This window comes from Erpetoichthys calabaricus, chromosome 1 (genome assembly GCF_900747795.2).
Source record: "Erpetoichthys calabaricus chromosome 1, fErpCal1.3, whole genome shotgun sequence".
Lineage (NCBI taxonomy): Eukaryota > Metazoa > Chordata > Cladistia > Polypteriformes > Polypteridae > Erpetoichthys > Erpetoichthys calabaricus.
In genome coordinates, this window is record NC_041394.2 from 191,170,458 (window position 1) to 191,190,394 (window position 19,937).

A 19,937-nucleotide genomic window follows, 5' to 3' on the forward strand; every position below is an offset into this window, starting at 1 on the left:
CTTATCATGGGGCGACTTAGTCTTGGAGCCAGCCCTTCTACTGGTTACTTCCGGCCATGTAGAACCACCACAACAATAAATGCAGTTGGGCCACCTAGCCACTTCTTTATTCTTTTTTTTTTTTTTTTTGCTTTTTAATTGCCATCTGATGTTCTGTCTCACAAATGGAATTTAACGCTGTTGGGCATGATGCCATAGATTGAGAAGAAGAAGGCTTATGAGGGTGGAGAGAAAGCAAGCAAAGGCAGCATTGACACTTGGGGAAGCTGTACACAGGAGAAAACCAAGAGTGGCTATGACAGAGTCAAAGCTGGCATTAATACTGCTCTGAGAATTGGTGATTAATTATCAAGAAGAACTTGCTCTATCTCCAAATGGACAACATTGTTCTAGTTATGTGTTGTTTCTTACGTTATGTGTCTATAGTGGCATTTACAGTGGCAGTTCAGTCTAATTTTTATTTCAAAGAGTGCCTATCAGAATGTGTTTAAAGTAGACATATCGTCCTATTTTTATTCTTATCTATGGGCAAGATTACTTTATACTTGCTGCACAATCCATGAGTGTTTTACTGTCTATTTCTGAGTGCCTCACCTGGGTAGTACATCAGTCTGTTTTATACAGAACCTTTCATTAAGGAAGTATGTTACAGGTGTAGCGTAGGAGTTGCAGGCACTTGCATGAGCAAAGTGCCTAATGCTAGCAAATAAATCTTCACTTTATGTAACCACTTTTAGGGGATTTTTCAAATAACAATATAATTAATTAAATATATTTTCCATAGCACCTTTTATGGTGGAGTTCTTTACATTTTCAGTAATAACAATCAATCTGTTTCGATTGTGTTTTCATAAGAGCAGTACTATTTGATGGAATATATCTCATTTTTTGCCCCAAGAGATTACAGTAAATATCTCATATAGCAATGTACTTGCTAGATTATTTCGCTCAATTCAAGATAACTGGTCTTAAGGTATCTGACTTAGATATAAAGTGTAATTCCAAGAAAATGTGGACTTAAAAAAGCACAACTATGAGAGAAAAGGTTGTTATCAACTACAGTGATAAGCGTAGCAGGACATATATTCTTATTTCAGGAACCAAAACTTTCTAGGTCTTGTTTCCAGAAATGAGTAAAACACAATCCCGAGACTTAAATTAAACTCTTTTTTATTCCAAAAAGGTCTTAGAGAACAACCTTGATTTCCTTAACAACAACAGCATTTCAGATTAACACTTGCTTAATTTAGTGGCCTTTCTCTGTAAGTAGTATGATTTAATAGCTGGATTCCCTGTAAAGGTTAGTACTTTATTATATTCTAATGGTAACATCTTTTTTTATCAAATCAGAATGGTCTCCACGTTTTAAAATAAATGACCCTTCTGTAAAAAAAATGTGGCTGATGTTTTGATGCAATAACTTTGTCACTGTGTCAAATACTGTAAATGGCTTAATCCAAACAGTGTTGCTGGAATTTATTAACATAAAAAGAAAAGTTCAAGAACTTAGGAATATGTCGTGTCAGATCTACTTCACTTTAGCAGTAAAAAAAATTACGATGTTTTGTTCCCCAAGCCACTTACTTAAGCCTTATCACACTGGAATAATGCATAACTCCATCACACTGGAAAAGGCATTGTTCGTCAACCAAACTGTTCTTGGATGGTTGGGAGAAGTTGCTCTCAGTGGACATTTTGGTACCATTTTTTATTCATGGCTGTGTTCTTAGGCAAATTTATTAGTGCACTCACTCCCTTGGCTGAGAAATAACCCCACACGTGAATGGTCTCAGGATGCTTTACTGTTGGCATAACACAGGACTGATGGTAGCACTCACCTTGTCTTCTGCGGACAATCTTTTTTCTGGATGCCCCAAACAATCAGAAAGGGGATTCATCAGAGAAAATGACTTTACCCCCCAGTCCTCAGAAGTCCAATCCCTGAACCTTTTGCAGAATATCAGTCTGTCCCTGGTGTTTTTTCTTGGAGAGAAGTGATTTCTTTACTGCCCTTCTTGACACCAGGCCATCCTCCAAACGTCTTCGCCTCACTGTGCATGCAGAGGCACTCACACCTGCCTGCTGCCATTCCTGAACAAGCTCTGCAAAAAGAATGGCACCAAAACATCCTCTGAAAGCAACGTCTCCCAACCATCTAAGAACAGTTTGGCGACGAACAATGCCTTTTCCTGCATGATGGAGTTCAATGCCATAAGTCAAAAGTGATAACTAAGTGGCACGGGGAACAAAGCATCGAAATTTTGGGTCCATGGCTAGGAAATGCCCCAGACCTTAATCCCATTGAGAACTTGTGGTCACCTCAAGAGGCGAGCGGACAAACAAAAACCTGCAAATTCTGACACACTCCAAACATTGATTATCCAAGAATGGGCTGCCATCAGTCAGAATTTGGCTTAGAAGTTAATTAACAGCATGCCTGGACGAATTGCAGAGGTCTTGAAAGAGAACGGCCAACACTGCAAATATTGACTCTTTGGATAAACTTAATGTAATTGTTAATAAAAGCCTTTGCAACTTATGAAATGCTTGTAATTATACTTCAGTATATCATAGAAACATTTGACAAAAAGATCTAAAAAACACTGAAGAAACTTTATAAAAACCAATGTGTCATTCTCAAAACTTTTGGCCAGGACTGTAGTTTGCATGTTCTCCACATGTCCATGCAAGTTTCTTCTGGGTACTTCAGTTCCTACTCACAGTCCAAAGGCATGCAGGGTAGGTGGACTGGTGATGCTAAATTGGCTCTAGTTTGTGTTTCTGAGAGTATATCCTATGGTGGATTGGCGTCCTGTCCAGGGATTGTTCCTGCCTTGAACCCTGTGCATGCTGGGATAGGCTTGAGCTCCCCCAAGACGCTGTTCAGGCTAAAGTGAGTTTAGAAAATGATTGGATGGATTCCAAGGTATAATTTTCTGCTATAATAAAGGAGAGAATGAGCGTGGAATTTGAGCCTGTACAGAAACCATTCCGTTATCTCTGTGATTTGTGAGTTGAACCGTTGCCAATGCCACTGATGAGTGACACCAGCACAAAACTGACATCTTTTCAACGTATGCAAATAGCATCATAGAGGATAGTAGTTAAAATTTAAAGGTGTCAGAGGTCACCAAGGGAATCTGATGTAATGACTGCCTCATTAACTACAAATTAAGCACTGTGAAACACATTAACATGTTGTGCACATAGATGCTCTCTTTTTTCTTGCCTGAAAAAGTAACACTTGCTAAAAAAAACAAAGGAGTCTCTCGGATGCAGTGGTAGATGGGTGATGTAGAATAATGCATTTTGGACATTCATTCATTCAGCCATCTTCTTAAATGCAAGTCCTGAGAGATGATGTTGATAACCTGTCCTGGATTTGCTTGAGTCCTGTGCCCAATGTTCCTGCGGAATCATACCAGCCAACATCAGGACCCACTCACATACACTTTTTTTTTCACATTAGCGTCACAAAAACTACCCTGGGTGAACAGGAGTGGGTGATAAACTCGGATAAATCCATGGAACTCCATGTATTCACGTTAGATACATGACCAAAGAAATTCTCATAGGTTGTATTTACAGTAACAAGGCTTTGATGCTTGAATTGGAATCTGAGAAGAAAGATGATCTGAGAAATGTGTTCTGCATATTACACAGTCTAGACTTGGGCATTTACTTTTATATCAGTTGTAAGCGTTTTTTTTTTTTTTTTGCTTGTTGCTTTTCGCTCTTCATATTTATTGGTTTTATAAGTAGAGCTCATTTTTTATTGTGAATTATCACAGAAGGGCTTTGTCATTGTACTGTACTTTAGTTATACTGACCTTCTTCCCAAAAATATTTCTGGCATTTTCACAAACCACCTTCCTTACTTGTGCATTATGGATACTGAAATCATGGGTTTCAAATTTCAAATCTTATTCAATGCATTAGTATATCCTGGTCTGACCATTACTTTAAGAGTCAAAGTTGTTGTCTGTCAGTCTTTGGTTAAGACTGCTTATTGTGTGCCCTAATATTGTACACGTGTATTGTCAATTTATTTGTATGATTATAACCCAATCAGTATTTTCTTACTTTTTAAAAGTATATTGTTCAAATGAATAAATAAAACAGAATATTCGCAAACCAGTTTAAACCAGTTCAGAGTCAATGGGGAGCACAGTCTAACCCAGTAGCACTGGGCACAAGTCAGAAAACAGTCCTCTAAAGGATGTCACTCCATTGCAGTTGCTAAATAAAGATGTTTGTTAAATTTGGAATTTATTCAGTTATTTGCAATACATTTGCCTGGTAACTGGAGCTGTTTTTGTGAGTCCATAAAGTATACTGCTAAAAGACAGGAAAGAGAATCAGGTAATAAATAAATATATGTTGAAATGTTTGACAAATTGTATGGATTTTTTTTTTACTTAAAAAAATCTTCTTGGATCTGAATGTGTGCCTTACTTGATAAAAAACTTTAAATCTGGCTTATGTAATATATTTTTTTTATTTCTTGCAGAAATCACTTCCCTTCCAGTGTTCATATGACAATGAAGACTTGTTTAAAAGAAATTTTGTTTTTTGACAGCAACCTGCTATATTATAAGCTAGAGGCCAAATCACATCTAGCTTTGAATAATCACCAGGGGGAATTCATTTGGCATCCTAGAACTCTGCACTCAACTGTTCCTTTTTAAGTTGTTTTCTTAATACCTAAGTATTCTATCCTTAATGTAAGACTGTTAATTAGTAAATGATGATTAATTCTTAAAATAGGTTTCTAGACATTACAAAAAAGTGGAAAAAAACTTTATTTTTTATTATGCATTAGTAAACACTACTGCTCTTCTCTCTGCCTGTTTATTTCATTTTGTTTCTTTCCAACAAATATGTTTCTCTTTTAACATATGTCATCTTTTTTGTGAACTGTCAGTCTACACTTGAAAATGACAAGAAAATAACCCTGCTAGTGGAAAATGAATACAGTTGACTCACCTAATGGTAAATTAAAGTGAACACTATCTTTAAGACCTGGTAAAGTGTCTACTGGAAACAAAAAAATAAACATCTGCACAAATGATTAATATATGGGTCATGTCCATCTTTCTTCTTTTTTGGCACAAGCTTGTAGCGCTTTTCTTAGTTCTGCAAAGAACTCATCAGTCAGCCTATACACCCAAGCCCATAAAACTCATTTTTAATAATTGCAGAGCAAATTGTTCTGTCCTAAATCAACAGTAGTGAACAAACATACAGCACCAATGTGTACACTGCTAAATGAATACATAAAAGTGTTAGACATTTAAGGCAACATTAAATGAAAGGATGATTACTTTTGTAATCTATTCTTCTTGTTCTTGTTCCTTTGAAATCATGCCAAAATCAACGAGAAGATACAGTTTAAAACACACTTTATATATACGTGGGAGTATAAAAAAACGGCAAAATGGCAAAGTATACATAATTACATTTTACAAAAATTACCTTTACTGTTCTTTCTGACACCAGGATAACATATATACAGACATCCTTAGTTATGACAACTTTAGACACTCTCACTTACTCATTTGGTTATCACAGTGTTAGCATCACACAGCCATTTGAACTGACATCAGCTTCGGCCTGGTCACAGTCTATACAGAGTTAGCATATCCTCTTACTGTTTGCATTAGTATTCTCTAAGTACTCTGGTTTACTGCCGCATCCTGAAGATGTGTTAGATGCGTACATTTTGTGATTATAAACCAGATTAATATGAGTTAGTGCATGAACTTACTCTGTATTGGACTGGTTTGTCAATCCATGGTTGGTTCTTGTATTGCGTCCTGATTTCACTTCCCACAATCAAGTAATGAAGAGAGCAGATTCAGAGACAGAAGAATGAATGTTCACCCAAATATAATGACATCAAGTGAGTCTTGTCTTTTTCTTCTCTACTTTTACACAGACACACAAAAACACACAATACAGAGACCACCAGGGGGCGCCACCAAGTCCCCAAACTCCAGACACAACAACACCAAAACAGTCGTAGGTGCAAATAAATACTTTTTTATTCTCAAATACCTTTTTCACATCCACAATAGCTCCTTGTACTCCTCCAGGTGAGTTTTGCCCTCTGCCTCCTGATCTGACTCACATGGATGAGGTTAAGCGGCTTCTTTTATGTTGGACCCAGGAGTACTTCTGGTGCCATAGCAATGAATGGCAAAAGCATTTCAGGGTAACTCAGAAGCCCCATGAAACAGGGAGTTCTTCTCCCTGCAGCACCCTCTAGCAGCCCCCAAAGACCACAACATGGATGTCTTTCAGGACTACAAATCTCATAGATCCCTGTGGGTGTCCATACTGGGCCCATGCCAGAGGAGCATTTTTATCTATTGTACTAGGGAAGGAACTGCTCTTGACAAACAACTCCCCCTCCCAGTCCATCCATTAATCTTTTACCTCAACTGGGATAATAATCAAGCGTCATTCAAGCTGGGTTATGCCTCCTCTCACATTGTCTTTCTGTTAAGGCTTTCCGACTGGGCAAGGATTCACCTTCCATCCCAGTTGGGACGCCAGTCCATCCACCATGGCACTCATAATATATACAAGAGGGGACCCAAAAATAACCGGAATTTTGTTGTTGTTAGGTTGGTACTTGTAGTACATGGTTGGGCCACTAGGGCGATCTAGTTACACTCCTCACAAGTCAGTCTGCCAAGTGCCATCAGTCTGGAAGGTTGTGCTTGTGTTCAGTGAATTTTTTTGTAAAAGTAGGTTGTGCAACAGTGTGAGAAGAAAACGCCCTGATTTCTGGGAGTCGGGCGATTGGTTCTTTCATCATGACAACGCTCCATCTCACACTGCTCTAAGCATTTGCCAATTTTTGGCAAAAAACGGTATTACAACCCTGAACCACCCACCCTACTCACCGGATTTAGCTCCGTGTGATTTCTTTTTGTTCCCTCGGATGAAAAAAGACTTGAAAGGAAGGCGTTTTGCTGACGTCGAAGAGGTAAAACAAGAAACGACCAGAGCATTAATGGGCATTACTTCAGACGAGTTTAAAAAATGTTTCGAACAATGGAACAAACGGTTAGATAAGTGTATTTCCGCCAATGGAGAGTACTTTGAAGGAGACTAATTGTAGTTTGTACAGAAAATTAAATTAAACACGTTTTAAAAATATTTCTGGTTATTTTTGGGTCCCCCCTCGTACATATATATATATATATATATATATATATATATATATATATATATATATATATATATATATATATAAAAATAAACAGTATATATATATATATATATATATACAAGTGATGGTGCACTGCACGATAACGTGCAGTGAATACACTTGACTTGAGCATTCATAGTTTTCATACTCTTTCTCTGTACATTTAGCATTCGTTTACGCAGAGGTTGACGCACTTGTTGCACTTGCTGCTTCCTGAGTAGCTCTTCTTTTCTCCACCCTAGCGGTCTGCTTCTTCTCTTCTTTCATCGGCATCTTTTCGCATTAAACTTGATTAAGTCAGTGTTTGTGTTGCAATTACTTTTATGTTTTCTTTAATTTTTTACTTAAGCTGGCACTTAAGTCTTCAATCTGCCTCAAGAATGATTTAAGATATGAAGCGGTAGGAGAAGTGACGGCGAAGGTGGTAGGGATGAGAACGACGCCTGCACGCATGCGCCTCCTGGCCGCCCTGCTGCCTAGAGTTAATTCTACAATAAAATAAAATAAAAATAAAAAGAGGAATAACCTTGGAGGTCAATCGTCGGCCCAAAAGCGGATAGTAGATGTCACATATAGTATATATGTACCAAATTTCAGGCCAATAGTTCAAAAAGTTTGCGAGCTACAGGTGATTTAAAATCCTGGACAGACAAACGAACAGCCACGGTAGCATATTATTTATTTATTTATATTTATATATATATATATATATATATATATATATATATATATATATATATATATATATATATATATATAGTATATATATATATATATATATATATATACCTTTTGATTTTGAGTATAACTTAGTGTCTGTTATTATTTACCACAAAAAGAAAACATTAATAATCATTCTCTATTCAACAAAAAATATGACCCATCCTTAAACCCAGTACTCATGGGTACTGTATTGACCTCTGACCTCACAACCTTTGGTAATGACCAGACCATAAAATAATCTACTGAGTATTCATACCTGGGTTTTAGTTAGCTTTTTTTTTTTTAAATAGTAAAGAAAAAAAAAAACATGTATCGGTTTTCTAAGCCACACTTTTGAGAGTTATCTCAGCAGTGTTAAACAATCCTGACCTGGGTCTCAGTTCATCGCAGGCCATACTTTAGTCTGTCAGGTTATTTGCAGCAAATGTCGCATGCAGTGATTTTGTATAAAAACAAAACCATGCTAACAAAAAAGAAAGGTTTAACTGCCCTGCAAAAAAAAATTGAAGACCTGCAGCCTGCAACTCACCTTCACCTGAAGACTAGTGTAGTAGAACCTGACATTAGTATCCCTATTGCAGCACATATGGCAGCTTACCCCCAACCTGAGACTGAAGTAGGGCCATTGTGCTATCTATGGCATTGAATACTGAATAGAAAGATGACCAAACAAGCTGAACTAAGGAAGGAAAAGAATATTTAGCCCTGGGAACTGGCATCTCTGTTGTCCTTTGGAGGTGGCACAATCATTGAAACATAATAGCCTCACGGTCCACACATTGCTGCAATATTGCTTACTGCATGAAGGCTTGTTGAAGTTTAAAGTCCTGCAAGGCAAAACCAGGCAACTCAAAATTAAAGATGCATGGTATTGTGTAGGTGGAGAATGAAACTAGGACTGTGAAGACTTCTAATGTATAGTACCACAGTAGTTAGCACTGGCAGCTCACAGCTTTTGCAAACAGAGTGCAAATCTTAGTCTGGTCACTGGCAGAGTCTGGTAAATAAATCTTCTCTGTATTCACATGTATTTTCTCCAGATACATGCTTTCACTTTTCCCGAGTTTTAGATTAATTGTTTTGTTCCTGCTATTTGTTTGATGGTGCGAGGAAAAGCCAAAGCAACATGACTTTAAACTGTTATGCATTTGCTCCAAGGCTTGTACATTTATAAACTAAACAAAAACTTAGTCAAGAGCTTCTCTCTCGCTCCATCTCTAAATTTATCCTAATATTTCTTCCACTGCAAAACCATTTAATCCATGTCCTGAAGTAATCAGTGTCAGTGTGCTGCTGCTAGGACATTTCAGCATTTTCTACATTACAATCAGTGCAAATGCTTATCAACCAGATTCAGGACCAAAGAGACTGAAGTCACTTGTGAAGTCTGGGTTATTATAAGGCCCAGCGTCTCCCATGGAAAGCACCATAACAGTTCTGAAAATGATATTGCCACTGTGTGGTTTGGTATTATCCTGAAGGACCGTACACCAGATGATGTTGTGCCCCTGGAATGGATAAATCAACCACAATTTCATCCTCAAGGCATCCTACATTGTTAAAAGTTATACGTTTAGCAGTAGACCCTTCGACTTCCTGAAATGTTACCATACAGTACATAATGCTATAATGTACAAGTGAAACAAACTGTCTAAAGTGAGTGGATGTGTTCATTTATTGTTTGAAATACTCTAATAAAGGTGAGCTTACAAAATAGATGGATAGTGAGACAACCCAGTGGTAGAGGGATGCCAATAACTAATAAATAAAAAATATAAAAAAATAACACTATCAAAGTTATGACGCATAAGAAGTTCAGACACTTCTTCACTATGGCAGTGTTCTCCTAAACATTGTGCTTGTACTGCAAAGAATTGCAAAACTTGACTGAAAACTACAATTCTGTTTCCAGTTGGTATGGAAAAATGGTTTTATGAGCTGTTTTCCCAGTAAAACATGAGGTTTGTAAGTTATTCAGCATGTTACCCAAAATACAAATGAACGTCCATTCTGAGAAATGCATAATCACTCTTAAATCCCGAGGCAGTGTGTGAATCAGAGAAATATGTTGGGAATTTCAAAGGTCTTAAAACGATCTGGCACAAAACTTTATGTTAAGATAAAATATTGACATTCAAATGAATTATAAGCAACAAAAGTGACGTAGTCACTATAATAAAAACAGTAGGGTTAGGGTTAGGGTTAGGTCACTATTTTCATCAGCAGATGACCTTGCTTATACTGCCTTTATTATTTATTTATTGTCATTTGCTGATGCATAAAGGGTGAGTGAAATTCTTATGTGCAAAACTCCAAACAACAGCGCACTTTTAACAATACAGAACAAATTAGTCAGAGCTATGCAATGCAATACATACTAACAACAAAATGCATAATAGATATAAATACAGATAGCAATAATAATAGATTTGGATTTTAAGCAAACCTTTATTTACAATTATATGACAGTTACAGTCATATTAACAGACACCAGCCTATAACATACATAAAACATTAACAAACTTCAGGACTCTCTACTCACACTTTACCAGTAGAAATTAATTTCTTGTAGAACATAAAACATCATTTGTATCCTACATTTCTTGAAATATTTCCATGTGACTAGTTATCTAATCTGACATGAAAAAGTACTTTAAACATTAGTAAAGTTAGCCAGTTCTTATCATTTTTTCCAAAAATCAGGTTGTGTGAAGGGAGGATATGCATGCAATAGTGCAAATATAATCAAAGTATGCAATCATGTATTCTCGCTATGTACCTGATAAAAGAGCAGGCACAGTGCTACAATTATTAGTACCCTTATGGAGCAAACTGTCTCGGGGCCTGCTTGCACAGCACCTGATACTGCGGTACCCCCTAAGGGATGGCAGTTTTATAGAGTGCTTGCTAATTTTTTGGGTTCTTTTCAAATATCATCCAGGACAGATCTGATGGAGAAAGGGAAGTGTACCACTAGTAGTGGCCTGGGCTATTTGTACTAGACGCTGCAAAGCTTTGAAATTGAAGACAGTAATATATCTATACCAGGTGATGATACAGTTGTCAAAAGACCTGAGGACCTGGGGGTTTAGGCTGAACTTCTTCAGTCTTGTGAGATTGCAAAGACACTATTGTTCCTTGTTCACTATGTCTTCGATATGTGTTGACTATGTGCTGACTTTGGAAACGTGAACACTGAGGAATTGGAAGAAATTTAAACATACCTGTATGGAGTTAGGTGTAAAACAACAATAAATACACATCAGTCTAAACCAGGGGTGGGCAGATTCAGTCCTGGAGGGCCGCAGTGGTTGCAGGTTTTTTCTCCAACCCAATTGCTTAATTAAAAAACAATCCTTGTCAATTATTTAATTTCATGGCTTGCTAGCGCTTTAACTCTGCTATGTAAGGCCATTCTCATATCCTAGATTTGTTTTCCTTTCTAAGGATATCATCCAAATGATTTGAAGCCTAAAACAGACGAGTTATTCTCAGTGCTTCACTCTTTTCTCTTCACTTTCCTTCCAAGTATTTAATTAAACCCAGTAGTGCATGATGAATACACACAGGTGTAAATGGTAACAAGCTAAATGGAGAACTGCTGGTTTCTTTTGTTATTTGCATGTTATTGCTAATAAGGAACAATTAAAAACCAAGACTACAGCTGTTTAAGACTAAAACAAGCAATAAGGGTTCAAAATCTTAACGAGCGAGACAACTAAAGTGAAGCAGAAGTGTTACTTGAGCAATGAGTACTTCTTATTAAGCAACTGGGTTGGAACAAAAACCTGCACCCACTGCGGCCCTCCAGGACTGAATCTGCCCACCCCTGGTCTAAATAGCCTGGAGTGCAGGAAAATTCAGCCTTTGTATTTGATAGACTAAAACAAACCAGAAAAGATGTGAATGAAAATATTATCTTATTATCATTAAGGGTGACGATGCCCATGCCCCTGAATTCAACAGTGATTTTCATTCATTTTCAAAGAAAACTAAAGATCACAAACGAACAGAGCAAAACCTTGAATCCCTATAAGCCGACGTTCTGGCCTCCGTAAATCAGCTATCACTCTCAGTCTACTAAAGTAAGAAGCTGGCTTAATTGTCTTATTTTTTACTCAGTTTCTCACCTTTTAAACACTCCAGTTTTGTGCAATCCTGTCTTATATCCTTAATCTGACCATACTTTTCAGAGTTGCCACATTTATACTTGTATTTTTCAGCCCAATATATTTTTTGTGATCACATTTTTATTGATAAACCAACAATAATAACTAATTCTTGGGCTATGTAAGAACAAAAACAAACAAATCAATTCATGCACCCTTCCCACTCCACCTGAGGTGGCTAATTAAACAGATAGACAATAAGAGAAAAAAAAAACAAGAGTGGATGGGTAAACTGGCACATGCCATGCAAAAGCGCAAGGAGAAGCAAGAAAAACAAACACAAAAAAAAGAGGAAAGATGGACAGGAGAAACTGTCTCACAGAGAAGCCCCCAACCACACTCTTTACTAACTGAACAGCTTGAGGATAGTGGTGGATATTAGAGCCAGAATAGTTGTTGATCCAGGATGCAGAAAGTTCAAGAAGGGTAAGATTATAAATTGAAGACTTTCAGATTGCAGGAAAGGCAAGGGCAAGAGATATTTAACAAGAGGCTAAAAGCAATTTAGCTGCAGTAGCTCAGTTATTAAAAAAGCCTCAGTCATTAAAAGTCTCCTCTGGGAGACAGAAAGGGAAATTGAGGAAAAAAAAGAAAGGTCTAAGAGGAGAAGAACTTGATGGGACAAAGGAATGGGGAAAAAAAAATTGTAGAGAGGGATTCAGCCACATAGCGCCAGACAGCCGCAGCCGTGGGGCATTCCCAGAACTTGTGGAACTTTAGGAGGAATCTTTCAGATCAATGTAGTGCATCAGTTTAACAGATGTGATCTTATAATGCACTGGGAGAGCACAAACATTTTCACAACATTTTCAATAGGATTTTTCTTGTAGTTACTTTTGTATGTCCAAATATTTCCATATATTTAATAAATTACATTGTAATGAAGTGGCCTGCGGTGGGCTGGCACTCTGCCTGAGATTGGTTCCTGCTTTGTGCCCTGTGTTGGCTGGGATTAGCTCCAGCAGACCCCCGTGACCCTGTGTTCGGATTCAGCGGGTTGGACAATGGATGGATGGATGTAATGAAGAGGCTAAGCTGTAAATTGTGATAGCTCAATCATTTTATCAATGTTTTTTACACTCTTATTCTATTTAAAATATAATTGCATAATTAGTAACTTGCAAAATGTTTGCATTGAGGTGGCACAGTAGTAGTAGTGTTGCTGTCTCACAGCAACGTAATAAAGGTTCTCCCTGTTTGCATATTCTCCCCATGTCCGCATGGAATGGTTCAAGTGTTCCAGTTTCCTCCCACAGTCCAAAGACATTGGTGAATGAGTGTTGTGTGTGTGTATGTGTTTGCCCAGGGGTGGACTGGCGCCCTGTCCAGGTATTGCTCCTGCCCTGTGCTTGATGACTGTTGGGATAGGTTCCAGCTACCCTGTGACCCAGCCCTGGGTAAGCAAGTTATTAAGATGGATGTATTGACATTTTACCGTGAGTTTTTTATAACGCTTTGAGCCTGCACTCAGTGAAGAGTGTAAAAATAAACTGAATTGAATTGATTTAATAATATTTCAATGATTTGTGTTTATATTACTTTAAATTCTTTTTTTATATCCACATATTTCGATTCTGTCTGTTTTAAGTTATTACTTGCTAGTATCTTGTGAGTCTCCTTAATACTGCAAAGCTAGAAGACCAGCTTTTTATTAGTCTGGCTTCTAATGATGTGAACAATCTGTATAGTCCATACCTTTGTATGGGGCGGAGTGGTGGCTCTGAGGCTAGGGATCTGCACTGGCAATCTGAAGATTGCTGGTTCGAATCCTGTAAATGCCAAAAGTGACTCTTCTTCGTTGGGTCCTTTGGCAAGGCCCTTAACCTACAATTGCTCAGTCCTGGGTATGATGTAAGTCTGCATCCAGCCCTGCATATAGGCCCGCCAATCTGTAAGGAAAAACCTAGGTGTTGGTGGCAGAATTGCCAGCATAAAAAAACCTCGCACTGTTCCATTCCATCTGAACTAGTGTTGTGCTGAGGTGTCACCCGTTGCATGGCTGCACTCAGGTCCGTATCTGGGATCCTGAGTTGGTTTGTCATGTGGTGGGCTCTTAACCTCTCCTCTTTGTATATGATTTGTATGCTACTTCTTAGATACAAGCTACTAAGATGTATTCCAAACATGGAAGATGTACAAACCTTAGAAAATATGGCAATGCTGAACAGTCAAAAGTAGAAAGATATCAGCCAGTACATTGCAGGCTTCAAAGGACTTTACGTCAGATATAATATTTATCTTTTCCCTCAGTGGAACTCCAAATTTTGTTGATGCAAGATGATGTCTCTTCATTTCAATTGTGAACAATCAGATGGTATACAACTCAAAGATAACACCATAACACACAAAAGACTTTGTAGTGCAGTGTTCTGTGTTCCTCATCCTTTAACATAATTTAGGTATTTCAACATTTGGAGTAAACAAATAACCTACTTAAAATGGACAATTTCTGACCAGTTAGCGCTTCATCATTTGAGGTTGCAATTATTTGTAAGTAGACATGCAATAGAAGCAAAGTTTTCTCTCACCACTTAACCAGCTAGTACACTGGAGTGCAAAATATGTATACTTTGAAATAGTCCACAAAGCTCCAAACAAAACAGTCAAGAAGAGCAGTTAAGGGTTGTAGGTGAGCAGGTCACAGAAGAGAGATGAAGCAACAGCAGACATGCAGAAAGACTTAACAACACAGAAAAGCAGGCAACCCAAAACAGTAACAACAAAGAAAGTAGCATTCCACTCTTAAGTCATCTCTTTAAAAACAAGGGGGCTCCACCCCCTGCTCGCTTCGCTCGCCTACCCCCGGTGTTGGGTAACCCGAAATACATTGATGAATGTATGAGATATGTGTGTAGCTCCGTTAGTCGAGCTGTTTGGTTTTGGAGCCGAGACAGTTTTGCTTCCGCGGTTTCAGACGCGCGTTGTAGGTGCCGATGTCTATTGTTTTTGTCCATGCAGGCTCGTGTTTGTAGCTCCGTGAGTGCCGCTGTATAGTTTTGGAGCCGTGATCGTGACTCCTCTGCGTTGTTTACCGTTAGTAATATGAATAATTGCACTTACTGTTAATACTGAGCGGTTTCTGTGGTTGTACTGTTAATAATGCATCACTGTAATGTGATTCACTTATGCTGTATAGTTTGGACGTGTGAGGATGATGCACGTTCAATACGGAGCGTTCGTTTATTCTTATTACAGTTTGGATGTGTGAGGATGACGTACGTTTAAAACGGAGCATTCGTTTATTCTTATTATGCGTTGTAGGCGCCTTCGGCTTTCGTACTAACTCGCGCCTTCCGTACTATTATGCTGTGTATGGTGGACCTTTGTGGACTCCGTACTTTTTCCCATTTCACTCTGGGGCGGGGGGCTGAATCCTCTTTTTTGTGTGGCTGTGTCGTTACCTATGGGCGCGTTGCCTCATTTCTTATTTACGTTAGTTGAGTTCCTTTGTTTTTGAGCCGTTACGCGTTGTAGGCGCTTATTTACGTTAGTTGAGCTAATATTATACCTCCAGTGCCGTGTGTGTGTTTCATGTGGTAGTCGTTGTAGGCGTATGCACCCTCCGTACTATCTCGGGTTTGACTATGCTGTGTTTTGTGGACGTTTGGGGACGCTGTACTCTCTCCAGTTTGATTGTGGGGCGGGATGCCGAAGCCTGTTGTGTTTGTTTTGTTTGTGAGTACTCATATTATTGTATTACTGTAATGTGATTCACATATGCTGTGGAGTCCGTATCTCTGGGGCTTCTGTACCATCTCGGGGGTCTGCCTGCGGTGTGTTAGACGCGCGTTGTAGGCGCACGCACCTTCCGTACCATTGACTATGCTGTGTAGTGTGGATGGTTAGGGTTCCGTATTGTCTGTGCTCATTGCTTTATTTCGTATTTCCATTAGTTGAGCTGTCGGCGCCTGCACACTATGTCTCCTGCGTCCATGGGCATGCCATGTACCTGCGTCCATATCCGGTTTATTCTCGGTTAGTAATATAGATATGACATGGTAGGTTTGTCACACACCCATTTTATTTCACAATTCACTGTCACCGCCATATCTGTTTCAGATGGTCCAGTCTCCTGGCTAATATTTTTGAGCATCACAAAAATTGTTGACTTCAATGGTCTTGTTAAGCACACATAATTGTATGTCTCTTCCAATGTTTTTCACTATTTGTAATCATTTTTAAAGAGTCTTTTTCCTGTCTCTTGAAGAACGTTTAATGGGGAAAACTAAAAAGATGCACCTAACATTACTTTCATAAAAGTTATAAAATAGGAAAGCAGTTTTCCAAGTCTTGCATAGTTTTCTGTAACATTGATTAAATACTTTATTAAAATAATCCACAACACTGTGATAATCTGACATAACAATATGCAAGCACTGATTTGGATGGTGATATTAATAAAACATGGATTCAGCAGTGTGAAGCCAGATAATGCAGAACCCTAAAACATCTGGATAAACTGGCTGTATGGGCAACATTTTAAAACATAACATTCAACCAAAGGTCAGCAAGGCTGCAAAATAAAAAGAATATCATTAGATTTAATTAAATCACAGTTATATTAAAAAGAAATGCATTCAACTGCAATGGAAATGGAAATGAAAGTGACAGTCAGCCAGGGAGTGGGAATGACAAGTCCGTGGAATGCTCTTTACCCAGTTTGGGGTCATAGGAGCCTTTTGTTGGCAGCATCATGCACAAGGCTGTGTGTCAGTCTGTAACAGTTGTACACTCACACACTCCAGTATAGTTTACTATCACTAATGATTCTAACATGCACACCTTCATGGGGTGAGAGAGAAACATGGGAACCAGTGGAACACACAATCAAATATTGGAAGAATGTGTCTGTGAGTCTGTGAGTCACACAGACAATGGCCAAGTGGGAGATTCAAGACAGACACTGGATCTTTGAGGTAGCAGGATTAGCCACTGCAACCCTGAATTGTAATAAAAGAGAATAAAAATGTATGTATGTACATTTTCCAATCATAAATTTTAATAAAGAGACTTTCCATTGCTTCTGCCAAATCCATTACTTATGTTTTAAATCCTGTGATCCTTTCTGGAAAATTAAAAACAGAACAAAAAGAGGTTTTCTAAATGCATTTATTTATTACCTTACTTTTCAAACGCATCACATAAGAACAATTGCATAATTTTGATTTCATCAGTTTGTGAGACAATATCAGTACTCCACAAGGCTACTGTATGAGCTGCTTGCAGGGGTATCAGTACAATAGATGATATGGACTCGGTACAAAATGGACAATGTGATGAAACTGTAAGCAAAACAAAGGACATTTAAACACAATTCAGTGGATGTACACATAATGCTGCAGAAAAAGTACACAAGGTATGGCTTAAAGGAAAACTTACCTGAAGTTAAAATTTGAATACTGTTAAGCCCATTTTCTCTGAAGAAAGATGCCCATGATAACCACATGTTTAAATAAAGTTCTAGCTATGCCATTGGCAACAATGATTACTTAGCTTATTGTTAAAGCTTATTGGCTCTGCAAATAAAAGAACAGATGTGCCATATAATCTGTATTCTTGAAGGCATTGGGCATAGAAACATATGAAGTGTGATGTTTGGTTGGATACTTCCTTCATGGCTGCTTACGAACTTCCTGTTAAAACAGTTTATTAGGTATCTAAATTAATGATAATCTGGAAAATGTTCAGAAGTGGATATTACTGTATAACATCTCAAAACAAAGCTTCTCAAATTGCCCAGTTACAAAATATGTTTTTTTCAGACACTTATCTTAAAATACCCTTTAGAATACGTGCTTAGCATCATTATGTCCTCAAAACCATCAAGACTTCATAAGCTAATAATGAAGCACTAATAGTTTCACCTATGTCTGTATTATTTGTTTTTCACCTTTGGTGAATAACCATCCAGTTTTTTGGATATCAGCTGTTCTCTACAATATATCTATTTCATTTTCTGTATTTTGAAATGCTATGTGTAAATAGCATTTTGGTTAGTTCTGCAGCTTCATAGCATGAAACACCTGACTTGGACCCTGCTTGTGCCAAGTTTGCATGTATTACCAAAGTCTGTTTTGATATCTTACTGGATGCTCTGGTTTTCCTCCCGCAACCCAAAGACATGTGAGTTAGGTGAATTGGAGACTCTAAATCAGAATGTGATTGTGCAGGAAGGAGGAGTGCCAAGGAGCACTTAATCTTAAGTCTTAAGATCATAATAATTTAGGGTCTATTAACAAAAAATAGAAAGATACAAGGAAATGCTTAAAAGAGTAAAAATAGGCCATTTGAGCTATCTAAAAGGCCATCCTTCAGCACTCAAATTCCAGTATGCAATCCAGTAATCAGAAACAAGAAGTTCGCAAAACCAGAAGAATCTAAAGAAAATAGCAATACTTACAAAGAACTCAAAATAAATGCACTGGCTGGATCTTTCACTCTAGCCTCCAGATAAATCACCCAGCAGTGATGATATCAGTGGGTCTCCAACCACAAAATACATGGAATCTATGCAGATTTAATTTAATTACAAAAATAGCAGAAAATACATAAATGTAAAATGTGTTTGCCACTTGTTTTTCTGGTCTGCTTGTGTAGGCAAAGAATATAACACATACTGTATATGCTGTTTGGGAATAGACTAGTGATTGACAGCAGCACCCCTGAAGGCTGGACCCCCGGTTTTAGGAGTACTTTGCATAGATTTCCGTTTTAGGACAGCAATTGGAGGAAAAGGACTGGCAATCTAGGTGAACAGATCAGCATCTACATTGGCCACATAAAAGAAACAAGAGTTCCGAAGACTTGTCTAGATAGGTGAAGTTCAGTGGTCATCTCCAGGGAAGGTAATCCTGTGAATCCTGTGTTGCTCTTAGTTGCAGTTAGCAGACCTGGGTGAGCTTGTTGAAGTTCTTTTTTTTTGTTATGGCACAGTATTGACTGTAAAAAAAAAATTACATTTAAAAATTCAGATTCTTTCATTCCTTCATCTACATTTCATCCATCCAGTATGATAAGACACCTCAAACTCTGGACTATTGTGTGATCTTTGGGAGGGTCTGGGGTGCGTATTTCACTGTATTTATTTTTTTTCACACTTACAGGGCTTATTGTATTTTGGGGATTAAAAAGATTATTGCTGTTTTCATCTTTGTGTCTTTCTTTTTTTAAACATGTATTTTTTTTTTCTGGCTTTGCTGAAATTGCCTTGTAACTGTTTTTTTTTTTTTTTACATATACTGTATATATACATTTGACTGTTTAAAGTTGATTATATCAAAAGAGGGATGTATGGCGGGGTGCTTCAGGGTGTGATATTGGCCTATCCTTATATTAGCTGCCTTACAGTTTAGGAAGGAGAATGGTGGCGATCAGCTCGCTTTCAGCATTTCAGGACGGATTTGTTACAACCTAATACCACTTATCACAGAGCAAAGAAAGATCTAAAAAGAGCTACCAGAGCTGACATGTATAATTATTAACATGTAGACTGGTAGAGTTTCTTTCACTCTGTGGCAAATTTTAAGTACAATGAATGTTTCATGATGAAATCTTCCAAAATTAAATTAAATTTTCTGCAAGGACATTATAAAATGAGTTAAATATATTGTGATGCCTTTGTTTAACTAGGGGCTCACAGAGCCGTCCTTAACCGACACAAGCAGGTAGAGACACAGGCTTTTACCACACAGCACACAAATTTTATTACTCTTCCTCATGGAAACCATTCCACTTCATTTCCCACTATTACATCAGCAATCCAAATTACAATTCAACACACCATAGGTCTTCTTCTGTCACTATCCTCTACCACTCCCTCTCTGGTG